Genomic DNA, 27,147 nt, shown 5'->3' on the forward strand with positions numbered 1-27,147 from the left:
TCAAAGCATTTGCTCTCCACTTAAGCCCTTTGCATCAGGTCCACTTTTTTCCCCCACCCTCCCCTTTCCCCCCTCCCTCATGTGCCCTTGGTAATTTATACATCGTTATTTTGTCATATCTTGCCCTATCCAGAGTCTCCCTTCCCCGGTTCTCTGCTGTCCCTCTCCCAGGGAAGAGGTCACATGTGGATCCTTGTAATCAGTTCCCCCTTTCCAACCCACTCACCCTCCACTCTCCCTGCATCGCCCCTCACACCCTTGGTCCTGAAGGTATCGTCCACTCTGGATTCCCTGTACCTCCAGCACTCATATATACCAGTGTACAGCCTCTGCCCTATCCAGCCCTAACAGTGCTTCTCTCTATCCTTGTGGAGCCCTGGTGATGGGCTGGGCTGCTAAGTAGTAGGTTAAACAGGCTTTCCCCTCCTGTGAAAAGTTACACTCTCGGGAAACTCACGGGTTGCTCTGAATCAAGGTCAACTCAATGGCAGTGAGTTTGGCTTTTTAATGTCTCTCCCTGTTGTTGTTGTTGTTGTTGTTGTTGTTGTTGTTGTTAGTTTGCCATCCAGTTGGTTCTGGTCCATGGCAAACCTTTCACAGCAGAATGTAACAATAACAGCTCCTCCTCCATCCACCCAAGTGTTCCTATGCTCAGTCCTCTTGTTGTAGTCACTGTGTCAATCCAGCTCTTCAAGGGCCTTCAACATTTTTTCACAGCCCTTCCATTTTTCTAAGCATGATGCCTCTCCAGGGACTGGTCTCCACTGACAACATGTCCAAAGTCTCACCATCCTTACTTCTAATGAGAATTCTGGCCGTACTTCCAAGACAGATTTTGTTTGTTCTTTTGGCAGTCCATGGTACTGTCAATATTCTTTGCCAGTACCATGGTTCAAATTCATACAGTTTACCTGGGTCTTCTTCACTCAATGGCAAGCTTTTCACATGCAGATGAGGCCAATGAAAATACCATGGTTTGGATCAGGTGCACTTCCTGCTTAAAGTAACATCCTAACTTTTCAACATTCTAAAGAGCTCTTATGCAGCAGATCTACCCAGTGCAATGTATCTTTTCATCTCTTGACTGCTGCTTCCAGGAGCATTGCTTGTGGATCCAGACAAGACAAAATCCTTGACAACTTCAAGTTTTTCTCGATTTATCATCATGTTACCTATTGGTTCAGTTGTGAGTATTTTGGTTTTCTTTGTGTTGAGTTGTATCCCACATTGAAGGCTGCAATCCTTGATCTTCACCAGCAAATGCTTCAAGTCCCCCATCCTTGTCACCAAGCCAAACTGTGTCGTCTGCATATAGCAAGTTGTTAATAATATTTCCTCCAAATCTGATTCTGTGTTCTTCTTCATATAATTTGGCTTCTCTGATTATTTGCTCACCATACAGATTGAAAAAGTATAATAAGTGGGTGCAACCTGGATGCACACCTTTCTTGATTCTTAAACCATGCAATCTACCCTTGTTCTATTTGTGCTACTGCTTCTTAATCCATGTACAAGTTTCACATGAGCAAGACAAAGTGTTCTGGAATTCCCTTCTCAAAACTATCCATGTTTTGTTATGATCCACACAGTCAGATACCTTGGGTGTTAATAAAACATAAGTAAACATCTTTTGGGTATTCACTGCTTTCAGGCAAGATCCATCTGATATCTGATATCCTTTGTTCCACATCCTCTTCTGAATCTGGCTTAAATCTCTGGGAAACCAAACTCACTGCCTTGTAGTTGATGACAACTCATCCTGACCCTATAGTATAGGGTAGAACTAACTGCCCCTGTGAGTTTCTGAGACTGTAACTCATTATGGGAGTAGAAAACCTTGCCTTTCTCCCACGGAGTGACTGGTGGTTTTGAACTTCTGACCTTGGGGTTTGCAATCCAACCTGTAACCACTGTGCCACGATGGCTCTTGAATGCTGAATATGGTAACTTTCTGTCAATGAATTAATGCAACTGTTGTTGTATTAGCTTCAGTACAATTTGACTCACATGTGATGCCAATGATAGTGTTACATAATTTGACCATTCGGTTGGTCTCCCTTCTTTGGTATGTATACACATATGGATCTCTTCCAGTCTGTTAGCCAAGTAGCTGTATTCCAAATTTCCTGACATAGATGTGTGAGTGCTGCCAGTGCTTTATCAGCTTGTGGAATCATTTCAATAGATATTCCAGCAATTCCTGGCATCTTGTTTTGGGCTAGTGCTTTCCATGCATCTTGAATTTCTTCTTTCCTGACCATTGGTTCTTGCTCATATGTTACCTCCTGAAATGGTTGAATGTTGGTCTATTCTTTTTGATACAGTGACTCCATATTGTTTCCATCTTCCTCAGATGTTTCCTTCATCATTCAATATTTTGCCCATAGAATTTTTTAATATTGCACCTCGAGACTTGACATTTTTCTTCAGTCTCTTTCAGTTTAAGATATGCTGAATATGATCTGCTTTGGTTTTCTAACTCTAGGCCTTTGCACATTTTGTGATAATATTTTACTTTGTATTCTCGAGTTGTCCTTTGAAATTTTCTATTTAGCTCTTTACTTCATCATTTCTTCCATTTGCCTTAGCTACTCTATGATTAAGAGTAAGTTTCAGAGTCTCTTCTGACATGCACTTGTATCTTTTCTTTATTTCCATTTTTTAAATGACACTGTGCTTTATTCAGAGATGTTCTCAAAATTTGGTGGGTTATTATCAAGGTTGTATATTGACTCTCGTGTACTTGTTTGCATTTTCTTGAACTTCAACTTGAGCTCACATATGAACAATTGCTGATCTGTTCCACAATCAGTCCCTGGACTGGTTTCAGTTGCTGATATTGAGCTTCTTTTATTGTCTCTTCCCACAGGTGTAGTCAATTTGATTTCCGTGTATTCCATCTGGAGAAGTCCACATTTATGGTCACCTTTTTTGTTGTTGATCAAATGTTTGAAGAAATCATTAATCATGCAAAATTCTAACATACAATCAAGATAAATTGGTAATTATTGGTGATTGGAGTGCAAATGTTGGAACCAAAGAGGAAAGAACAGAAGTTGGAAAATATAGTATATGCTATCAGCAATTTATTGGTCTTGCAAACTCTGTCATGCGATCTCCAGCTTGGTTTCTATCACCAAGACCATATTTTTCAACTACTGATCCTTCCTCTTTGTTTTCAACTTTTGCATTCCAATAGCATTTTGATAGCAAGTCTGACAAATTTGGGACTGAATATGGTGGTAGAATTATTCAGTTTCTGCATCACCGGCTTTGGGTGGGTGGTGCATAAATTTGAACAATAGTTGTATTGATTGGTTCTCCTTGAAGGGGGCTAGATAGCATCCTATCAAAGATAACATTGTACATTAAAATAGATCTTAAAATGTCATTTTGATGTTGAATGCAATGTTGTTTCTCTTGATTGTGTCATTTCCAGCAGAGTAAACCATAAGATTTTCTGTTTCAAAATGGTCAATATCAGTCCATTTCAGCTAACTAATGCTTACAATATCAATCTTTATGTATTCCATTTCATTTTTAATGACTTCCAATGTCCCTAGATTCATATTTCATACATCCCAAGTTTCAATTATTAATGATGATTTGAACTGTTTCTCCTCATTTTGAGTTGTGGCCCATCAGCAAATGAAGGTCCTGATGGCTATCCTCGATTTGCATCATTATGGTCGACTTGCCTATGAAAAGTCAGCTCTTCCTCTTCCTCAGCCAGTATTTTGAGTACTTTCCAAGTTGAAGAGCTCATCTTCTGGCACACGTTCTGACAATGTTCTTCTGTTGTTCATGGGGGGGTCTAGTAACTGACAGTATTGCTGCTATCCATAGGGTTTTCAATGGCTCATTCTTCCCATGCAGGTAGCCAATTCCTTCTTCATTGTCTGTTCTTTGTCTGGAAGCTCTTTGGGTGACCCTGCTGGTATATGAAATGCCAATCACATAGCTCCCAGTATCTCACAAAACAAAAGTCACCACAGTACCACAAAATGCCAGACAAGTGATGGACCTCTATTTTTAGTGAGGCGTGGCCTGGTGGGAGGAGTGGGCCCTTAGGTGGTTCTGATCCACTTACTGGAACAAATACTGTTAGTTCTTATTTCATAAATGTGAAATGCATAAAAGAGACCCCACCCCCAAAATATCCTCCAATTCAGACTTTCTGCCTTTTAAAAGAGGATAACCCACTCTGATTCAAAGTCATTGAGGTGTTTTGTTTTTCCCTCCCTCTGAGGCTACAGAGACTAGACTAATCACAGCTGAGGTGGAGCGACTGAAATGACTTAAAGCACCAGCTAGACTGGCTGTCAGAAGCAGCTACAGTCAACAGCTACAGACTGACAGAGCTGCTCAGCCAAGAGCTGAGGGTTCTCAACTCCCACTTCTACTGATGGGCACAGCCAGTGGCCTCTGGGAGTTGACTGGAACCCAGCAGCCAGCTGTGAGGAGCAAGCTAATTCATCTCAGCCTGGCCCAGGTCATCAAGTCACTGAAGGAGTATCGGGAAAGAGGGAAGAAATTTGGGGTCCCACATTTGGCCACAGACAAAAGTTGTTCTGTGTTTAGACAGTAGTTCTGGGCCTGAGTTTGGGGCAGGTGTGATGAAGGAAAGTCGGCTCCCTCTCTGCATCTGGGAACAGATGGTGGGGCTGCCCTGGAAACAGCAGGCCAGTCAGCTGGAGCAAAAAAGGCTTGGCCTCTAAAGCCCTGGCAGGGCAGACTGAAGCTACCTGGACTGTTTTTTCTTAACCCAATGGCTCCTGCTACCCTCACCACCCCCAACTAGGTAAAAGGGAAGAAAGATGCATTTTCTTTACAGAGGCAAATTTCTAGAAAGGAGACCAGCCCACCAGCTGTGAAAGGTCCCCTTAAACCATTTTACTTTGAACAGGAGGAAGAAATGTTGAGATTCCCAGAGCCACGTGGAATTGTGGATCCTCTAGTTTAGGTTCCAGTGATGCCAGATCGATTTTTCTAGAGAACGTCAAAATTCCTGTTTTCTTAAAAACCTCCTGATTTTTTCAAAGGCGATTCAATAACATTGGATAGAAGCCAAGTAGGCCAAAGAGCCCTGATGGCACAGTGGGTTATGTGTTGGGCAGCTAACTAGAAGGTCAGTAGTTTGAAACCACCAGTCACACTGGGGGAGCGGGGGGTGGGGGATAGGGTGGGGGGGGCTGTGCAGAGATGAGACCTTCTAGTCCATATAGAATTTCAGCCTCAGAAACCCACAGGGGCAGTTCCGCTCAGTCTTACAGGGTCACTGTGAGTTGGAATCTTCTAGATGGCAGTGAATAAGCAGGCCAACCAGAGTCCACACAGGTCCTCATTTGGCCATGGGAGTCCCCAGTCTGTGACCCTCACAGAATCGACCTTTGTGTATCGATGTTAAAAGTGAAATCCAGAGAGGGGAGCGCCTGTCCCCTTGAGGAGCACCGAGTTGACTTTCCAGTCTCCAATCTGTAGCAGACATTCCCGGTGCTCCTTCTCTTCATTCCCAAATTCCTGATTCCGTGTACTCGCCTCAGTCACCAAGGGCCAGCTCTTAAGGTCCCTTTGCTGGTGCTGGCTGAATGTGCTGAGGAACATATGCCCCTGGGAACAGCCCTGACCAGGCCCCTCACTCCTTGGATGGCAAATCTCTGAGAGGCGTGTGCTACACCTACCTCTGGAGACTTCCTAAGTGATTAAGCAGCAGGTTCCCAGGTTTGTAATTGGATTCACAATCTATTTGTTATCGGTGGCCTTCCCTCCACTGGCTCACAATGCCACATCATTACCTGCATGCTCAGAGTTTCCTAAATAAGCTCATTGCCTTTAAGTCTTTGGCCAGGGTCTGCTTCAGTGAGAACCCAAACTAAGCCCAGGTCTGAATCGTTATGTGTCCGTCCTGCCATCCAGTTGATGCCAACTCATGGCGAATCTATAGGATAGGGTAGAACTGCACCTGAGAGTTTCTCTGACTGGAACTCTTTTTTTTTTTAACATTTTATTAGGGGCTCCTACAACTCTTATTACAATCCATACATATACATACATCAATTGTATAAAGCATATCCGTACATTCTTTGCCCTAATCACTCTCAAACCATTTGCTCTCCACTTAAGCCCTTTGCATCTGGTCCTCTTTTTTTTACCCTCCCTCCCGCTCCCCACTCCCTCATGAGCCCTTGATAATCCACAGATTGTTATTTTGTCATATCTTGCCCTATCCGGAGTCTCCCTCCCCCCCCCTTCTCTGCCGTCTGTCTCCCAGGGAGGAGGTTACATGTGGATCCTTGTAATCTGTTCCCCGTTTCCAACCCACTCACCCTCTACTCTCCCAGTATCGCCCCTCACACTCCTGGTCCTGAAGGTATCATCCACCCTGGATTCCCTGTGCCTCCAGCTCCTATATGCACCAGTGTACAACCTCTGCCCTATCCAGTCCTGCAAGTTAGAATACGGAGCATGGTAGTTGGGGGGAGGAAGCATCCAGGATCTGGGGGAAAGCTGTGTTTTTCATCGGTACTACATCGCACACTGACTGACCCATCTCCTCTCCTAAACCCCTCTGTGAGGGGATCTCCAGTGGCCAGCAAATGGGCTTTGGGTCTCCACTCTGCACTTCCCCCTTCATTCACTATTATGTGTATATATATATCATATACCATATATTTTTCATAATGCCTTATACCTGGTCCCTTTGGCACCTTGTGATCGCACAGGCTGGTGTGCTTCTTCCATGTGGGCTTTTTTGCTTCTGAGCTAGATGGCCGCTTGTTCACCTTCAAGCCTTTAAGACCCCAGACACTATCTCTTTTGATAGCCGGGCACCATCAGCATTCTTCGCCACATTTGCTTATGCACAAGTTTGTCTTTGGCAATCGTATCATGGAGGTGTGCAGCCAATGCTGTGATTTTTTTGTTTTTTGATGCCTGATAACTGATCCCTTCGGGACCTCGTGATCACACAGGCTGGTGTGCTCTTCCATGTGGGCTTTGTTGCTTCTGAGCTAGATGGCCTCTTGTTTATCTTCAAGTCTTTAAGATCCCATACACTATCTCTTTTGATAGCCGGGCACCCTCAGCTTTCTTCACCACATTTACTTGTTCACCAGCTTTGGCTTCAGCAGTTGTGTCTGGAGGATGAGCATTGTAGAGTGCCAATTTAATAAAAGAAAGTATTCATGCATTGAGGGAGTGCTTGAGTTAAGGCCCAAGGTCCTGCCGCCACCTTAATACTAAACCTATAAATATAGACACATAGATCTATTTCCCCATCCATATATATATTTGCATGCAAATGTCTTTGTCTAGACCTCTATAAATGCACTTTGACTCCTAGCTCTTTCCTCCATCTCCCTTGACTTTCCTCCTGTCCCACTACCATGCTCCGTCCCCACCTGGGTTACAGCTATACCTCTTCTTTACGTAACCTTACCCTTGATCATTCCCTACCAGGCCTGCCACTTCCCCCTCACTACCATTTCGAGTCCCATGTTGTTCCCTTATCCCTGTGTTTGTTAACACCACTTCCTTACCTCCCGCACCTCCCCCTATCCCAAGTGCCCCCGGAACTGTCGGTCCTGTTGTTTTTCCTCCAGATAGTTCCTCCAGCCTCTCTTATTTAGACAGACCTGTGGAGACACTAACATGCACGAAAACAAGACAGAGGAAAACAAAGCAACAGTATACAACCAGACAACAAAACAACAAAAACTAACCACTGACAAAGAACAAAACAAAACACATCAAGAAAGAAGAGCTTGTAGTTAGTTCAAGGATCATTTGTTGGACCTTAGGAGTGTTTTCCAATCCAGTCTGTTGAGGCACCACAACCTGGCCCCAAAGTCCACTTTCAGCATTCCCTGGGGACTTTGCCACTCCATTCCCTTGCTGTTCCACTGCACTCCACCACACTTTGCCTCGGTGTGGTGGAATCAGGTTAGGTGCAATTCGCACACTGTGTCTCCAGTGCTGTCCCCTGTATCACCCTTGGTAACTGAGGGGCATCTTGTCTCATAGTGGGGCCAGCCATGTTGTTCTCTTTGTGGATTGGCTGCTCTGAGACTGGAACTCTTTAGGGGAGTAGAAAGCCTCATCTTTCTCCCTTGGAGTGGCTTGGGATTTCAAATTTGCCATTTCAGACATTGCGTTTAGCAGCCCAACACATAACACCTATACCCCACCATAGCTACAGAAAACAATAAAGAAACAAAATCCAACAACACTCATTGCCATTGGGTGCATAACAATCCTATCGAGAGAAAATACTGCGGCCTCCTGGGTTTCCAAGGCTATAACTCTTTGTAAAAATAAAATTGTGTTATGTTTTCAGTGAAAATTTACATAACCGATTAGATTTTCATTTAACAAATTCTCTACTTGTTTAGTGACATTAGTTAATTTTTCAATAAAAAGGAAAGCAGAAAATTAAAAAAAGAACAAATGAAAAACGTGTTAAGAGTAAAGACAAATGATAAGATGTTAATTTTTAACCTAATCATATCTGCAACAATACACTTTCTGATGTACTGATGTTGAGCAGGGTTTAATCCCATCCCTGGTGAATGGTCCCAGGGGATTTAATGGAGGCTTATTCTCTGTGGAATCTCTGCCAATGCATTTTGAGTTTTTATACTCATCTAAGGTTATAACTCTTTATGGGAGAAGAAAGCCTCATCTTTCTCCAAAGGAGCGACTGGTGAATTCCAACTGCTGACCTTGCAGTTAATAGCCCAACACATAACCCATTATGCCACCAGAAGAGAGATTTGTATCTGGGTGCCTTCCAATTCAAGCAGTACAATTATGCAAGGAGGATATTTTTTTCTGTACTGGAGCCAGGTCAAGTCAGAACCAGTGTGTCCATGGTTTGCAGCGAAGTCAGAGGAAGAAGAGGGTAGACTGTCTATAACTTCTCATAGCCCAGGGAAATGCTAGGCCTGGAAGGGGGCATGTGGCTCAACCATATTCAGAAAATCTGCACACTAACCTCCCCGGCTCAAATAATTACCAGCACCATGTCTCTGAATATCACCTGAAAGCAAAATAGTGAAAGCACCATTTCCATTTCATAATACTTTTATTAAAAGTAAAGTTCAATTCAGTGATGTGAAGAAGCTAGGAAAATTATCTTTTCATTTCTTTCTTTTTCTTTCCCTCCCTTTCCCCTTCTTCTCCACAGAACTGAGAGGCAGAAGGAATAAAGGCAGCATGGCACCAGCTGGAGGACACCGTGGGGTCAGGGTCACCATTTAACTCATGCTTCTCCAGTTTGGAGGGGCAACTGGATGTCCTCATTTGTGAATTTGCTTATTAATCTTTTTGAGTTAACAAGGTCATGGTAAAAAATGATTGTTGGTGTTTTTGTTAGGAACCTTCTAGTCCAATCCAACTCATAGTGACTCAATGCATCAGTGCCGAGCTCTCTAGACCAATGGTTCTCAACCTGTGGGACCCTTGCACAGGGTGACTGTAACAAAATTACAGTTATGAAGCAGCAATGAGAATATTTTTATGGTTGTGGAGGTCACCACAACATGAGGAACTGTATGAAAGGGTTGTGGCATTAGGAAGTTTGAGAACCACTGCTCTAGGCTTTTCTATGCTGTAATCTTTACAAGAATGAGTTGCCTGGTTTTTCTTCCAAGAACAGAGCCACTGGTGGGTTCAAACCTTCAACCTTTTGGATAGCAGCTGAGCACTTAACCATTGTGCCTCCAGGGCTCTTTGATAAACTCTATCAGAGGGTCTTAACCATTGCAACCCCATGGATCCTTTTGGCATTTAGGAAAGGCTATGGAACACCTGCCCACTCCCCAGAATAATATTTCCAAATACCTCCAATGAAATACAGAATCTCAAAGGCACAAATTGTATTGAAATGCAGTGATAAAAATAAGACATTGGATTTGTGGCAAATATACATGTTAATAAATACATTAAATATGATCTGATGGTGGGTCTAATAAACCAAACCCACACCATTGAGTTGATCCTGACTCACTGTGACCCTATATAAAATTCCTCAGGCTAAATCTTGACAGGAGCAGATCATCTCACCTTCCTCTCAGAGAACAACTGGTGCCTTTGAACTGCCAACCTTGAGGTTACCTGCCCAATGGCTCACCCACAGCGTCACCGTGAGTTCTAGATAGTGATGAGCATGAACTGTACTCAACGATGGCTGCAACGACTAGCATGGGGTGTGAAAGCATGTAGAATTTCTCTCGGTGGTAATCGCATGGTTATTCAGAACACAGCTGTGGACATGCTAAACTGCCCTAGGAGCTTAGGGGAACTAACTCAACCAGGATTGTCCCTCATCCAATTTGACATTGCTCCCCAGCCTGCTGGGGCTCAGTGGTTCAGTGTTAGGGTCCCTTGTCTAGATACCAGGGCTGGCATGGAGAAAGTCATTCCTCTGCAGCCTTCTAGTGTGTGGGGGAAGATATTAGTGTTAAGCCTTGGCAGGAAATTGGTGGATTTTCCTGGCAGCCACATTCTTAATAACCATTTACTGGATACTTATTATATTCTGAGGGTAAATTGTGGTTCAGTTGTAGAATTCTCCTTTTCCATGTGGGAGATCTGGGTTTGAGTCCAAGACAATGCAACTCATGTGCATCCAACACTCATTTGTCAGGGGGATGCTTGGTTATTGCTGTGGTACTGAACTGATTTCTGTGTTGCTATGATACTGAAATGGGGAAGCTTGGTTGGGTGCGGCTATGAGACTGAACCTGTTTCTGTGATGTGTCCAGACTAAGATGAGTGATGAAGAAGAGCCTGGTATTCTACTTCTGAAAACCAATTAACGAAAACGCCTGTGAATCACAATCTGATGCACAACCAAAGAGATGGTGCAGGACCAGGGAGAATATTGCCCATGGAGTCACTGGGAGCTGGTTGTCACAGTGAGTTGGACTGGAGGCTGACTCAACAGCAGCTAACAAGCATTGTGCTCCAGGCACTCGATTTGCTTTAAAAATCTAGCTCAGCCTTCTGGTACAGGGAAGTGATTAATCATGCCTACTTTATAGCACACAGTGAACCCTGATCAATGTCAGGCCCTGCTTGTGTTTTGTCCCTCCTTTTCCACATTCACATCACTTCCATTCCCCTCTTCAGACAAGTACCCCCTGCTGGGTGCTTGGTGTGTGTGTGTCCTTATAGGCATACAGCCATGTGCACTAGACCATGCTGCCATGTGCACTAGACCATGCTGCTTGGTGAATGGGCTTTCAGCTTCCATGAATGTTACTGCAATATAAATCTCATTCAGTTTCTGACCTTTTCAACTCCTTGCAATGTCATTAAGAGTTATTGCCATGCTGCATATCAATTGCATGTGCTGCTGCGTGCCACTTGGTCATGAGCAATCATCATCTTTCTTTTTTTTTCCTTCTTCAGTTGTCTGTTGATTGGCATCCAATTCGGCTCCAACTCTTCTCTACTGCAGGTATCAGCGTGGTGACCATTCTTTTAAAAATGCCCCAAGGGCCCTGTGAATTGGATAAATAGCTTGGCCTATATACCCAGGAATTATGCGTTGGGCTGCTAACCCCAAGGTGAGCAGTTCCAACCCACCAGCTATTCCATGGAGCAAAGAGAGGCTGTCTGCTGTCGTAAGAATTTAGTTTTGTAAACCTATAGCAGCAATTCTACTGTGCCTTGTAGGGTTGCTAATGAGGAAGAATCAACTGGGGTTTTGTTTGTTTTTATCCATCCAGGAGAGAGCTTTGATGGGGGAGATATTAAGTGCTTGGCTGCTAACCCAAAGGTCAGTAGTTTGAAGCCGTCTTCCACACACTGTGGGATAAAGGCATGGCTGTCTACTTCCCAATAGAAGCCTTGAAAACATCATGGGACCATTCAGCTTTGTTTGATAGGGTCATGAGGAATGAAAGTCAACTCAGTGATTGCGCTTCTTTGGTTGTACGCCCAGGAGGGGCTCACTAGGTCCTAGGGTCCATTCAATGGGCTTTCACTAAGCTCTGCCAGATTGCTGTGCAGCAAACCTGCATCATTAGCAGTGTTTCTCTGCTTTCCCCGGATCTCCAATGACACTTGGTATGTTTGTCTTTCTAACTGTTGCCCGTTTGATGGTTTTAAAAGGTCAAGCACAATAAACTCATCTATCCCAGGCACTTTATGGTTCTGTAGCAGATTCTTAGGGTTGCCATGCCACATTCCTTTGACCCATCTCTGACACCATCTCACTGCCTTCCAGTCAATACCGACTCATAGCGATCCTGTGGGGCAGTGTACAATTGCCCCCTGCGAGTTTCAAACACTACAACTCTTTATTGGAGTAGAAAACCCCATCTTTCTTCCTTGGAGCTAGTAGTTTTGAACTGCTGACCTTGAAGTTAGCAAACCAACTTGTAACCACTGCACTTCCAGGGCTCCTCCTGATATCCATCATAGCAGTGACGAACGGCTCTATGTAAGTGCAGGCTCCTGCTGAAATGGTGTCTTATCACAACTGTGCAGCACGCAGCTCTCCATGTCCTTCTGCCTCGAAGCCTTTTCAAAGGCATGGAAAGCCAAACCCAGGAAGGTAGGAGAGGTCACCTTACTAGGAGGAATGCTCAACACCACTACAGGCGAAGAAGAGCCCAGCCTCCTGTTTCTGGTAGACAATTCTAGGACAGAACCCATGTTGCTCAGAAGTCCTGGGGGAATCAAGCCCCTGTATCCTAAATTAAAAGCCTCAACACCCCGTTCCCATTGTGATTGCTTCTCCCCCTAACTCAGTCTTGCGTCTGCTTTCCTATTCCCACTCCCTGCCATCAGATCTCAAATAGACTCCCTGCACCCAGGCCTGAGGAATAAGCTCGGTATGCAAGGGCACTCAATCCAAGACACACACATTACTCTGAATCTCCAAAACAACCCTGTGGGCTACGTGTGTAATCCCCAGTTCACAGATGAGAAATGGATTGAAAAACAGTGACACACCCAAGATCACACAGGCCAGGGTTCAAGTCTGTGTCTATCAGTTATTCTTTTATTCAAGTATGCCAGAGAAGACTGGGTCTTAACACTTGAGCAATCTTCTTGGAAGAATAATGCAAACTACAGAAAACACAAAATGAATATCGCTTTTGTTCGTTTATCCATTTGCAAAAGACATAATACCTATAGTGCTAAGAATAGTATTCAAAGTATCTATTACTACCCCCTCAAAGCTTACATACAAGTCACCAAACTCAAACAAATACAATGCTATCAAGTTGATTACAACTTATAGCAACCCCATATAGGGCTTCCAAGACTGTAAATCTTTACAGAAGCAGAGAGCTTCACTTTTCTCCCCCTGAGTGACTGGTGCATTTGAACTACTGACCTTGTGGTTAGCAGCCCATTGCTAAAGGATTAGTTCCATAATCATTACGCTTACTTAACTCTACATTCTTTTAATTATTTCTCTATCAGTCCAAATTGCATCTGGCTACATGGGAAGAAACAAACCGACACTAGTGGTCTAATCACAAAAGCTTCATTTTTCTTATATTAAAACCAAAAATACCAAACCAGTTGCCACTGAATTGATTCTGATTTACAGTTACCCCATATGATTCAGGGTAGAACTGTGCCCCATGAGGTTTTCAAGGGCTGAATTTTTAAATGTAGATTGCCAGGTTTTTCTTCCAAGGCATCTTTGTCTTAGCAGTGAATTGTGTTAACCCTTTGCACCACACAGGGGTTTGTCTTATACAATAGTAAGTCTTGAAATAGGTAGCCTAGGTCTGGCGTATTTGCTCAGGGACTCTTCTTGGATATAGGAGAATGCATGCTTTTTGGTCTGCCAAACTCATGTAACCTATGTGACTCTCTCATCTTTCAATATTCTGACTAGGGAGCATGACAGCAGAAGAGCCAAGGACAAAAATGAAATGGGTTATGCCAGACAAGTGTTTTGCCTTAAACAACAACAAAAACTTTCTTGGGAGTCCTACTCAGTATCTTTCACCTACACATATTTGGCCCAAACTGGGTCAAATGCTTATGCATAGCTGCAAGGGAGCCTAGGAGGGAGCGATTTAAGTAGGTACATTATCACCCTAAACAAAATTGAGCTTCTATTAGTAGTAAGAATGAGAAAAATGGATACTGTTTAGGCATATAGCAGGGTTGGGTAGAATTCTATTTTGTGTCTTAATTTACATTTTGAATGAACTCAGAAAAAGTCATAGAGAGTAGAACAAAGGGATGCATGCGCATCCAACCACCTCAACTACTCATTTCTTTTCATGCTCTCCCTCTAGCTTCCCTGAATAGTTCTTGGTTACACATTGGGCTGCTAATTGCACGGTCGGTATTTTGAAATCACCGGCTGCTCTTCGGGAGAAAGATGGGACTCTACTCTGTAAAGAGGTACAGTCTCAGAACCTCACAGGTACAAATTTACCCATGTCCTGTAGGGTCGATATGAGTTAGCATTGATTCAATGGCAGTGAGCTTGGTTTGGATAGATATGTGGAATCTTAGGATGGAATAGTTTGAATACACAGAAAAAAATTCAGTGGAATCATAACCCTCTAAATAATTACCCTCTAAAGCCACAAAGATCAACTGTGTCCAGCATGGTGACAGTTTAGCATATGCCATGGGCACATTGCTCATATCCCAGTGTTGTTAATCAACAAAAACTCACGCACTGCCACTTATAGTGACCCTATGCACAATAGAATAAAAGCCTTTCTAGTCCTGTGACATCCTCACAATGGTCATATTTTAGCCTATTGTTACAGCCACTGTGTTGATCCATCTCATTCAGGGCTTACCTGTTTTTTGACGATGCTCTACCAAGTATTTTGTCCTTTTCTAGGGACTAATTTCTCCTGATACCATGTTCAAAGTATATGAAATGGAGTTTTACCATCCTCACTTCTAAAATACATTCTGGCTGTACTTCTTCCAGGATAGACCTCTTTGTTCTGCTGGGCATTCATGGTATATTCAATATTATTTGCAACATCATATTTTAAAGGCATCATATTTTCTTCAGTCTTCCTTATTTATGGTCCATCTTTCACATGCATATGTCAAACATTACCATCAAGTCTATTCTTATTCATAGTGACCATATAGGGTTTCCAAGGCTGTAAATCTTTACAGGGTCAAATAGCTTCCTCTTTCTTCTGTGGAGCAGCAAGTGGGTTGAACCACCAACCTTGCTGTTAGTCATTCAACCCATACCAGACACTGAAATTAAGACTCCTTTCACATGCATCTAAGGTGATTAAAAATATCAAGGCTAAAAGCAGGCATAATTTGCTAATCCCCAGAGTAAAACATTTGCTCTTTCACATTTTAAAGAGGTCTTTTACAACAGATTTTTCCAATGAAATACGTTGATTTATTGACTGCTGCTTCTGTGAGTATTGATTGTGGGTCCAAGTAAAATAGAGTTTAGCTACATTTCTCTATTTGTAATGATGTTGTGTGTTTATATTTGTCAAGTTGAGAAGACATTTGTATTCTTAGTGTTGAAGACTAATTCATACTGAAGGTGTACTATATGAGCTTTATCAGTAAGTACTTCAAGGCCTATTGACTTTCAGCCAGCAAGATTGGGTCATCTGCATAATACAGGTTGTTAATGATTCTTCCTCCAAACCAGATGCCTCAACTTCTTCATACAGAGCAGCTTCTCAGATTATTTGAATAAGTATAGTGTGATAGATAGGTAGGTTTATAGTGCCAACCTGGCCAATAAGAACATGTGGGATTAATAAGTTCGCAGTTTGATTCGTGGGCAAAGAGATAAATGGCTCAGCAAGCCACACCTATCTCTCAGTTGCTCTCTGGTGATCAGACCAGTGTGTGGCTGCCTTACCTAGTTCTGCAGTTTGCTGCCTGGCTGTACTGCCATATTTACTGTTGCATGGAAGTGAGTTAAACTGAGTCCTTTGTACTGCTATGTGGACTAATTAGCTGTTATATTCCTTCGTGTTCTATCTATCTATCAAATCATAAATGTCCTGGTTTTGTTTCTCTAGAGAACCCTGTCTAACACATATGGTGAAAGGATATAACCACAACACACACACTCTCCTGATTTTAAACCACGCACTATCCACTTGTTCTATTCGAACCACTTCCTGTTGGTTTGTGTACAGGTACCACAGGAGCACAATTAAATGTACGGGAATTCCCATTGTTCTCATATGTATTCATATGCTACCCAAAGTTTGTTATGATACACAGTAAAATCCTCTGCATAGTCAATAGTACATAAGTAAGCATTTTCCTTGTATCCTCTGTTTTCAGCCAAGGTCCATCTGAAACCAGCATTGATATACCTTGCCTCATGCCCTCTTTTAATACAGCCTGGATTTCTGGCAGCTTCCTGTTGACATATTGCTATAACTACTTTTAAAGGTATCGTCAATAAAATTGTACTTGCATGTCATATTAATGTTATTTTAAATTAATTTGCAGATTTTGTTGCGTCATATTTCTTTAGAATGGACACAAATATTAATCACTTCCAGTTGGTTGGCCAGATAGCTATCTTCCAAATTTCTTGACATGGACTATCACTGCATGAGCGTGTTGAAATATTTCCATTCCTATCCCTTCCTTGCTTTTCACTAATGCTTACATTGCAGCTTCAACTTCCTCTTGGCCTTTTGAACTAGTAGAACCTCAACTAATTCTTGGGAACAGAGACTCTGTACACTCCGTCCATATTCTTTGGATTCTCCCTACATCATTCAATAGTTTGATAAATAATCCTTGAACATTGTAATCCGAGGCTTGGATTTTTTCTTCTGTTCTTTCAATTTATGATATGCTGACTGTACTCATTCCTTTTGCTTTCCTAATTCCAGGTCTTTACACGTTACAGTATAATTCTTTACTTTATCTTCTCAAGCTGGCCTTTCAAATTTTTCTGTTCAACTCTTTTATTTCATCATTTCTTCCATTTGCTTTAACTGCTTTAGGTTCAAGAGCAAGTTTCCCAGTCTCCTCTGATATCCACTGTAGTATTTTCTTTCTTTCCTGGATTATTAATGATCTTTTTAAGAAGCCCCCAATAAAATGATTTGTGATAAATAAATAAATAGCCACAGGTGACATGACAAAAAAAAAAGATTGATGACCTTTATGCTATTTCACAAGTCTTCTGGTAGCTGATCATTAATGTTCAATATGTCTGAACCATTCTTGAGATAGGCTCTAAATTCAGGTGAGATATTGTGATAGTAAGGTTTCGTGTCAATTTAGCTTGACCAGGATCTTCAGAAGGTGCAGCTCACACTCTCCTTGGGGGTATGACCTATTTCATAGCTATAAGTAGACTGTGGAGAATGGGCTCACTCTTTTTCTTCCTGATGAAATGACCCTGGACCCTACGTCTGGCTTCTTGGGATGGAAATCACCATGAGACCTGCTGACCCTAAGAGCTGTCTGTGGCCTGCCAACTGCCTGTTGACATTGGATTCTCCCAACTCTGCTTCCACCAACCTGTGGTTTTCCTGTTTCTTGGGCTATTCCTCCAACAGCTTCAGGAGTCTGGAAGGGCCTCTAGTTTGCATCTGATTTATGGGCTGGAGTTGGACTGGGGTTTCTTGTTGTGTGGACTTCTTAATGTAAAATTCTTTATTGATATAAATTTCCTTCTTCTACATGTATCAGTATCACTGGTTTGTTTCTCTAGAAACCCCAGCCGACCACAAATATAATATAGACTGTATTTGGGCTGTTTTGCGTTCTTATTTTAATTTTCTTCAGGTTTGATTTGAACTTGCATATTAGTAATTGATAGTCTTTTACATAGTTGGCCCCCGGTCTTGTTTTGTCTCAATGATATTGAGCTTCTCTATCATGTCTTCCCACAGATTTAATCAATTCCATTCCTGTGTTTTCCACATGTATATATGCCGCTCCTGTTGTTGAATAAAGGTGTTTGCAATGAGGAAGTTATTGCTCTTGCAGAATTCTTTCATGCAGTCTTCAGCTTCTTTTCGATCCCCAAAGCCATAGTTTCTAATTACTCTTCCTTCCTTTTTGTTTCCATGTGTGCATTCCAATTGTTAGCAATTATTAATGCATTTTCAGTACATGTGTGGTCAATTTCAGACTAAAGAAGTTGCTACAATTGTTCATTGGCTTTAGTGGTTTGTGAGAAAATTTGAATAATGGTTCTATTAACCGGCCTTCCTTGTGTATGAAAGTAAATATTATTCTGTCACAGGCAGCATTGCACTTCAAGATAGATCTAAAAATGCTCTTTTTGAGGATGAAAGAGACATTCTTTTGAATTTGTCATTGTCAGCATAGTCATTCTTATCTTTTTAAGATTCAAAGGGACTATTTCAACTCACCAATGCCTAGGATATTGATCTTTATCGGTCAGATTACGTTTTTTTAATGATTTCCAATTTTCCTAGATTCTTATTTTGCACGTTTCAAGTTCTGATTATTAATGAATGGTTGCAATGATTTTTCTCATTTTGAATTATAATCCATTAGCAAATGAAGGTGCCAGAAGAAGCTTTAGTACACTTTGTTGCTAGATGCCTTCAAGTCAGTTCTTTCTCATAATAATGCCTACACAACAGAATGAAACATTGCCTGGTCCTGCCCCATACTCAAAAATTGTGTTATGTTTGAGTCCATTGTTGTAGGAATTTTCTCGATCCATTTGATCGGGTGTCTTCCTCTTTTTGCAACCCCTCCACTGTAATGTGTATGATGTCCTCCAGGGACTGGTCTGTCCTGATAACATCTGCAAAGTACATGAGATGAAATCTCGCCATCCTATCTGCGAAGGAACATTTAGCTGCACTTCTTTTCAGACAGATTTGTTTGTTCTTCTCTCCACCCATGGTACTTTCAGTATTTTTTGTCAGTACCTTAATTCAAATGCACCAGTTCTCCTTCAGTCGTTCTCATTCAATGTTCAAATTTCACATGCATAAGGTGTGGCGGAAAATGCCATGCCTTGGGCCAGGCGCAACTTAATCCTAAGTGAAATTCTTGATCTTCAGTACTTTAAAGTGGTTATGTGCAGTAGATTTGCCTAATGCAATATGTTATTTGGTTTTTTGATTGTTGTTTCCATGAGCATTAGCTGTGAATCTAAGCAAGACGAAATCCTTGATAACTTCAATATTTTCTCCATTTATTATGATGTTATCTACAGCTCCTGTTGTGAGGTTTTGAGTTATCATTAAGGTGGACTCTACTTTGAGGAAGCTCTCTTTCTCGGTGATATTTTGATTGTTTTGCAATCTGAGGGACTCATTTTCTGGCATTATATCAGACAATATTTTACTGCTATGCATAAAGTTTTCAATGGTGAATCCCTCAGAAGTGGACTGATTGTTTTGTCGTCCTGTCAGTTCTTAGTCTGGAAGCTGTGTTGAAATCTGTTCACCGTGGGTGATCCTGCCTGGTATTTGAAGTACTAGTGGACTAACTCCCAGCATCACAGCAAAGCACAAGCTACCACAGTGCAGCAAATTGACAGATGGGGCGCGGGAGGGGAGTTGTCATTGTCAGACACTGTTAATTTGGCTCTAACTCATAGCACCCACAGCCTGTTTCCTCACAGTTAATGTTGGAGACCATTTTTGCAGCCAGTATGCCAATTCATCCCATTGAGGACCTTCTTTTTTTCACCACTCCACTTTACCAAGTATGATATCCTTCTCTAGGGACTATGCTCAGCTGTTAAGATGTCCAAAGTATGTGATATGAAGTCTTGCCATTCTCACGTCTAGGAAGCATTCTGGCTCTACTTCCGCCAAGAAAGATTTGTTCCTTCTTCTGAAAGTCCATGGAATATTCAATATTCTTCACCAGCATCATAATTCAAAGACATCAACTTTTATTTTACCTTTCATAATTATTGTCCATTTCCAAGTACATATGAGGTGATTGAAAATGCCATAGTATGATAGTTATATAATTTTATGTCAGTTTGAAGATATGTAAAAGTGTAAGGTTGGTATCCAATCTGTCAATCACACCATAGCCTGATGGTGCCTCTTTGTGACCATGGCCTTCTCATAAGGAGGGCCCTGGGAACCTCCCCTTCTTTTTGCATTCACCTGACTGCTTCCTGCCCACGTTGAGAGCTGCCAGAGTCTTGCCATGCTTCCATCGACCTTGGGTCCACACGACATTGCAATCACTGGCCTTTGACATCCCTGCATTCTGCATCATTGCATGTAACTGCGTAAGTTGGAAAGGAACTTATGGGCTAGTGTTGGACTTATGGACTTGAGTTGGACTGGCCTGGGATATTTCCTTGAAATAGAAATACTATAATGACTTCTTGATTAAAAACTATTTATTGCACATATATGAGTGTCACTTGATTTGTGTCTCTAGTCAGCCTGGCTTACATCCAGTTCACTGCCATCAAGTTGATTCCAACCCTTAGCAATTCTATAGGACAGGGGAGAGATATCCCTGTGGGTTTCCAATACTGGAACTTTGTATGGGAGCAGAACTGCTGATCTTGTGTTGAGCAACCCAACTTGGTTGGTTCTGACGCATTATGTTTGTAACCACTATACCACTAGGGCTCAGCTGTGCCTTATTCCTCAAAGTGACATCTTTTAACACTGGAAATTGGTCTTCAGCAAGATCTACCAGTGTACTAGGTCATATGACTTATTTTCTTTTTACACTGTTTTGATTGTGATGTGAGGGAAAATCTACAGAGTAAATTGATTTTCTTTACAATTCATGCAATGTTTTATGATATTGATTGCAATACCTACAATGCAATACTACTTTTCCTATTCCCTCCCTTTGTTTGCCGTTTCCATTGGTCTTTCGTTCCCATGCCTTCCTGCCTTCTGAGTAACTCCCTGACAAATGCTGGGCTCTGAATTGTACATCGTTGACAGTATAGGTCTCCTATTTGGGGGCTGAAAGTTGAGCCATGGAGGTGAGGTCAGGTGTCAAATGGGAATTCCACTAGTGCCTATCATATCCTAAGGTTAGTCTTCTTATTTTGAGTTCTACATTTTCCCCAGTTGATCCAGGGCCTACTACTGTGAGCACTTTCAGAGCAATCTGCAGTGAGAACCCTATGCTATCTTGGTCTTCTGGACTCAGCGCTGTGGAGCCTGGGCTTCATGTGGTCAGTGAATCCCTTTCATCTTCTTTTGATGCTATCTGTGTAATTCTGTATTTTGAATTTCTCTTCAATTTTTTCAGCTAGTGAAATGCACATGCTTTTCATTTTTGCTGTCCTAATTCCAGGTCTTTGCACCTTTTCATATAATTCTTTATTCCATCTTTTTTAATTCCCCTTTGAGATTTTATGTTCAGCTTCTTTATTCAGCGTCTTTACTTCATCAATTATTTCTATATTTCTCTCTCTCTTTTTCGTACTTCATCATTTCTTTCATTGGCTTCAGCTACTCCACATTCAAGGTGACATCCGTTTTGTCTTTTCTTTAGTTTCTATCTTTTTAATTATCTTTGAATTTCTTTATTTATGATGTTCTTGATATTATTGCAGAACTCGTATCATCTCAGGTGATTTGTGTTCAATGTGTCAACTTTCTTCTTGAAGTATCCTCTAATTTAGATGAGATATACTCAAATTCATACTTTGACTCTTGGGGACTTGTTTTAATTTTGTTGGAATTCGAGTTGAATTTGCCATTGATGGTTTGTTCCACAGTTCGTCTCCAGTCTCGTGACTGATGATATTGAACTTCTTTATACCGTAAATACTTGAGTATAAGCCGAGGTTTTTTCAGCACATTTTTTATGCTGAAAAAGCACCCCAGCTTTGGGGGGTAAAATTAGTTGCCTTGGGTTATACTCGAGTATGTATAGTAGTTTATTTCAACAGATATAGTTGATTTAATTCGTGTGTATTTCTATCGGATATACATGATCCATGTCTATGGTTACTGTTTACATCCCTGAAAAATAAATCTTCAATCAATAAGCCATCCTTATTGGAAAATTCTATCATGAGATCTCCCATGTGGCTTCCATCCCCATGGCCATATTTTCTAACTAGTGATCCTCCTCCTTAGTTTCCAATTTTTGCATTCAAGTCATCAGTAATCTTGATTGCATGTTTCATCAATTTCAGACTGCAAAGGTTGGTAAAAATCCTCAATGGCTTTATTGTTAGCATTAGTGGTTGGTGTGTAAATTTGAATAATAACATTATTAATTATTCATCCTTGTAGGTGTAATATATCCTACACCTAACAATGGTGAACATTGGAATCGATGTTGAAACATTCTCATTTTTAACATGAAAGTCATCCATTCCTTTCAAATTTGTTACTCTGGTATGTAAACCATATTATTGTGACATTCAAAATGGCCAATACCAGTCTATTTCAGTTCAATAACACCTAGAGTGTTTGATCTTTATGTGTTCCATTTTTTCATGGCTTCCAATTTTTCTAGATCCATATTTCATGCATCCCATCTTCTTGTTAGTGGTTATTGCAGTACTGCTGTTTCTTCTCATTTTGAGTCATTGCCACATCAACAAATATAGGTCCTGAAAACTTTATATCACTAAGGTCAACTCTACTTTGAGGAGACAGCTCTTCCCCAATTATATTTTGAGTGTCTTCCAACTTGAGGGGTTCATCATCCTGCACTATATGAAACAATATTCCACTGCTATCAATGTGCTCCACAAACACCACTATTTTTTTTCAGATGTAGATTGGCAGGTTATTCTTTCTAGTCTATTTAGCTTGTAAGCTTTTCTGAAAATTTTCCACCACGGGTAACTATGCTTGTGTTTGAAATACCAGTGGTATATCTCACAGGATCATGATGACTTTCAAGTTATGATAGTTCAAGAACCTGACATGTCTGACAACTTGGCATGCTAGCCTAATTCCGAATGGCCAGCACATCTCTCTTCTTGCTTTCTCTAGTTTCTGTAGACCACTGTACCTGAGCATGCATGGCTTAGGAGGTTGTGGAGTTAATTCTTGCTTCCTGGAGTAACCCTTAACCAATGACCCATAGGAGTTGTTGGACAAATAGCCACACTCCCTCACATTCTGGGCAGAATAACTAGTGGATTTTCTACAGTGTCTCCAGTAAGATTAACCTCCAGTTGCTCACAATTTTAAATTGTTTGATAATGTACTTTTCATTGGCTGCCTTCTTTCTCTTTTCTATTTCCCATTTCCTTATTGATATCTCCCCAGAAAATGGCTTAATTAAAACCTTTGTCTCAGGATCTAATCCTATGGGGAACCCAAACTCAATCACACAAGACATTTGTCAAATCATGGACTTAGTGGTTATAGCTATTATATGTGTAGGTCATGGAAGAGGAGAATTCATACCATCACTTTGAATAGTCATTCGGAGTGCCAACTGGGTCCCCAGCATAGATCCTGGACATCAAAACTCACTGTTTCCTGTATCATAACACTTCCTTTTAGACTTCAGTCATTCAAAAAACTCAACAAATAGCTTGCTGTCTCACTTCAAATTTTGTAGTGTGCAAATATGGCTATGTTTTCATTGTGTGTTTAGCCCTGGACAAATCAGCTTTGACCAGGAAGGTGAAGTCATGTGGAAAAACAAACCAAAAACACTAGCAGCTGTGTGTTGTGGAAGAAAACCCTGTGGATGAAGTGCAATTTTTAGGGAACAGAGACCAGTAAGATAAACCAATAAGTGTCCACTGTTCTGATGTTAAGGAGAACCCTGGTGAGGCAGTAATTAAGCACTTAAGGGCTAATCAATCAGCAGTTCAAACCCACCATCTTCCCCAAGGAAGAGTTACGATGTGGCAGTCTGACCCCCTTAAGATTTACATTGATTACCACTACCAACTGATCTGAGAGGGATAGCATTAGGGGATGCTGGATCGCATTCTTAACGAGCTCTAATGGCAGAGTGGACTCCTCATTGATCTCCTAACCACAAGGAAAGTGGTTCTAACCTATCAGTTGGTCCATGTGAGAAATAGGAGTTTGTCTGCTCTGGTAAAGATTTAAGCCTTGGAAAATCAAAGGGTGAAGTTCTATTCTATCTTGTAGGGTCTCTATGAGTCAGCTTCAACACAATGATAATGAGTTTGCTTTGGAATTTTGGGATAGAATAGGAGAAATATGTGCAACGAAGTTTAAACTTATTTTAAATGTTCAGTGGTATTGCTCAGAGAGAGATTCTTGGAACCCACAAGACTGTTGTCCTTAGGCACCTTCAGATCTGGAACTGAACTCACTCCCTTGGCTCAATCTTCAGCCAAACAATAGGTAGATCTATAAGGTAAAAAGTAACACTAATCAACTCTTTGAATCAAAAGGATATAATTTATTCAAAGATAAAGTTCAGAAGGGTCAGGAAAGAAGGGGGAATGGAAACAGGAAATACAAGGAGGAAGTGCGATAAGTGATATTACGTTGAGCAGATTGCAGTCAATATCATGAAGCAAAATATGTGTGAACTGTCAAATGGAAAACAGATGTATTCTGTAAACCTTCACCCAACTCACAATAAAGAGATTTTTTTTCAGCCTTGGAAACCTATGAGGCAATACTATTCTGTCCTATAGGGTACCACTGAGTTGAAATCAACCCAGTGGCAATGGGATATTGATGCTGATGCTTTCTGCCGATTCTAAAAAATAGGGTTATTAGCAATTATTGTGGAAATAGCATGAATGAGACTATGTAAATGGGGTTGGTTACAGATAAATTCTTGTAAATGTTAAAGGATAAGTGATTGAGGATGGACTTGCCCAAAAAGAGAAAATTATTGCAAGATTTTGTTCCAGGGATAAAATAAAAATAGGTTTCCTGTGGGTAAGACTTAAGCCTATAGATATGGAATTTAAGGAACTGGTATTCCATGATGGTCACCTTCCCGACACAATCACTCAAGACAAAAAGTGGGTGTATAAACAAATGTGGTGAAGAAAGCTTATGGAGCCTAGCTATCAAAAGATAAAGAGTCTAGGGTTTTAAAGACTAGAAGGTTCACAAGTGGCCATCTAACTCAGAAGCAATAAAGCGCACATGAAAGAAGCACACCAGCCTGTGTGATCACAAGATGTAGAAGGGATCAGGTATCAGGCATCAAAGAACAAAAAAATCATATCATTGTGAATGAGGGGGGGGTACAGTTAGGGGATCCAAGATCTATCTGTAGGCAACTGGACAACCCCTTACAGAAGGGTCGCTGGGAGGAGATGAGCCAGTCAGGATGCAGTGTAGCAACGATGAAACATATAACTTTCCTCTCATTCCTAAATGCTACCGCGCCCACTATCATGATCCCAATTCTACCTTACAAACCTGGCTAGACCAGAGAATATACACTGGTCCATATAGGAACTGGAAACACAGGGAAACCAGGACAGATGACCCCTTCAGGACCAGTGCTGAGAGTAGCAATAACAGGAGGATGGAGGAAAGGTGGGGTAGAAAGAGGGATCTGATTACAAGGATCTACATATAACCTCCTCCATGAGGGAGGGACAACAAAAAAGTGGGTGAAGGTAGATGTCGGACAGTGTAAGATAGGACAGAATAATAATTTATAAATTATCAAGGGTCCATGAGGGAGGGGAAGGGGGAAGGAGGGGAAATGAGGAGCTACTACCAAGGGCTCAAGTAGAAAGCAAATGTTTTGAGAATGATGATGGCAACAAATGTACGCAGTGGATGTATGTATAGATTGTGATAAGAGTTGTAGGAGCCCCCAATAAAATGATTCTTTTTAAAAACCTCAAAGAGCAAAACACACTATGGTTTATTGTACATCAATGATACTTCAATAAAATTACATAAAAAAGGGGAAAAAGAAATGGAATTTAAGGTAAAGAAAGTATTCCCTTTGAGGACCATAATGTAAATATATATTTAGGCAGGCAATTAGATAAAGACATTTTAAGTCTGGGCTTCTATACCTGCCATCTGTCTGTTATGAAAAGTATAATTAGCAACTAGAATCTCTCATACAAAATCAACTCAATATGGTCTTTCTGGTCTGACCTCCGTGGTGTTCTACTCTGCTTTGATGGAGCTCATCATATCATGACTCTATAACAAGATTGAGGAGTTATTTGCATTCTTATGTGGAAGGTAAATCTGTTTGGCCATTCTGTTAGACTAGTTCATTTTCTTTCCTACCATCCCATATGCCATTTTAATTCTAAACAAGGCGAAAAGCATGTATGTGCCTTTTGAGGAAGGAGAAGATTTTGGTGTGGAAGAAATTCTCTTCTAGACTGCAAGGTAAGTATTTACCCCCTCTAGCCCTGTTGGAGGAGGGGAAAAGGAAGAGAGACAAGGCAAAGAGAACAACATAGTTAGTTTCATGCCTCCTTACTTGACCTGGGGATTGAGGGGAATATCAGTGACTATGGACCTGTTGTGCTCCCCATTTGGAAGCATGAAGAATAGAGGCTGCCAGGCAGAGCAGCCCTCTGGGAAGTCACTGAAGACAAACATATAGAGAGTGCCATCAAGTCTACTGTGATCCATGGAGACCTTATATGAAATGGAATGGAGTGCTGTCTGATCTTGCACCATTGTCACACATTCCTGAATGTTGAAGTCCATTGTTGCAGCGATTAGGTCAATCTGCCTCAATAAGGATCTTCCATGTCCCTCTATTTCATCAAATATGATGTCTTCCTCTAGCAATTGTCCACTGATAGTGTGTCCAAAACACATTAGTCAGTCAGTGTTCTCTTGTGATCCATAAGGTTTTCTTTCAGTAATTTTTGGAAGTGGACTAGCAGGCCCCTCTTCCTTGTCTGTCTTAGTCTAGAAGCTTCACTGAAACCTGTCCACCATGGGCAATCCTGCTGGTATTTGAAATTCTGGGAACAGAGCTTCCAGCACCATAACAATACACAAACCATTATAGTACAACCAACTGACAGATGAGTGGAGGATATCTATATCTATATATGGAGAGAGAGAGAGTAAAACTGGCAATGCAGTCTGATTAGGCAGTATTCTGATAATCTGCTGCTAACAGAAAGTATCCCCACAAATAACATCTTAAAGTAATGATGATATCAATTTTGCTCACAAATCTGCAATCTGGGCAGAGCTCAGTGAGGACACTAGTTTTGGCTTCATCAAGCATTAGCTGGGGTAGCTCAAAGGACAGAGGCTGCAGCTCTCTTAAGACTCACTCCCTCACACGACT

This window comes from Tenrec ecaudatus, chromosome 17 (assembly GCF_050624435.1).
Source record: "Tenrec ecaudatus isolate mTenEca1 chromosome 17, mTenEca1.hap1, whole genome shotgun sequence".
NCBI classification, from domain to species: domain Eukaryota; kingdom Metazoa; phylum Chordata; class Mammalia; order Afrosoricida; family Tenrecidae; genus Tenrec; species Tenrec ecaudatus.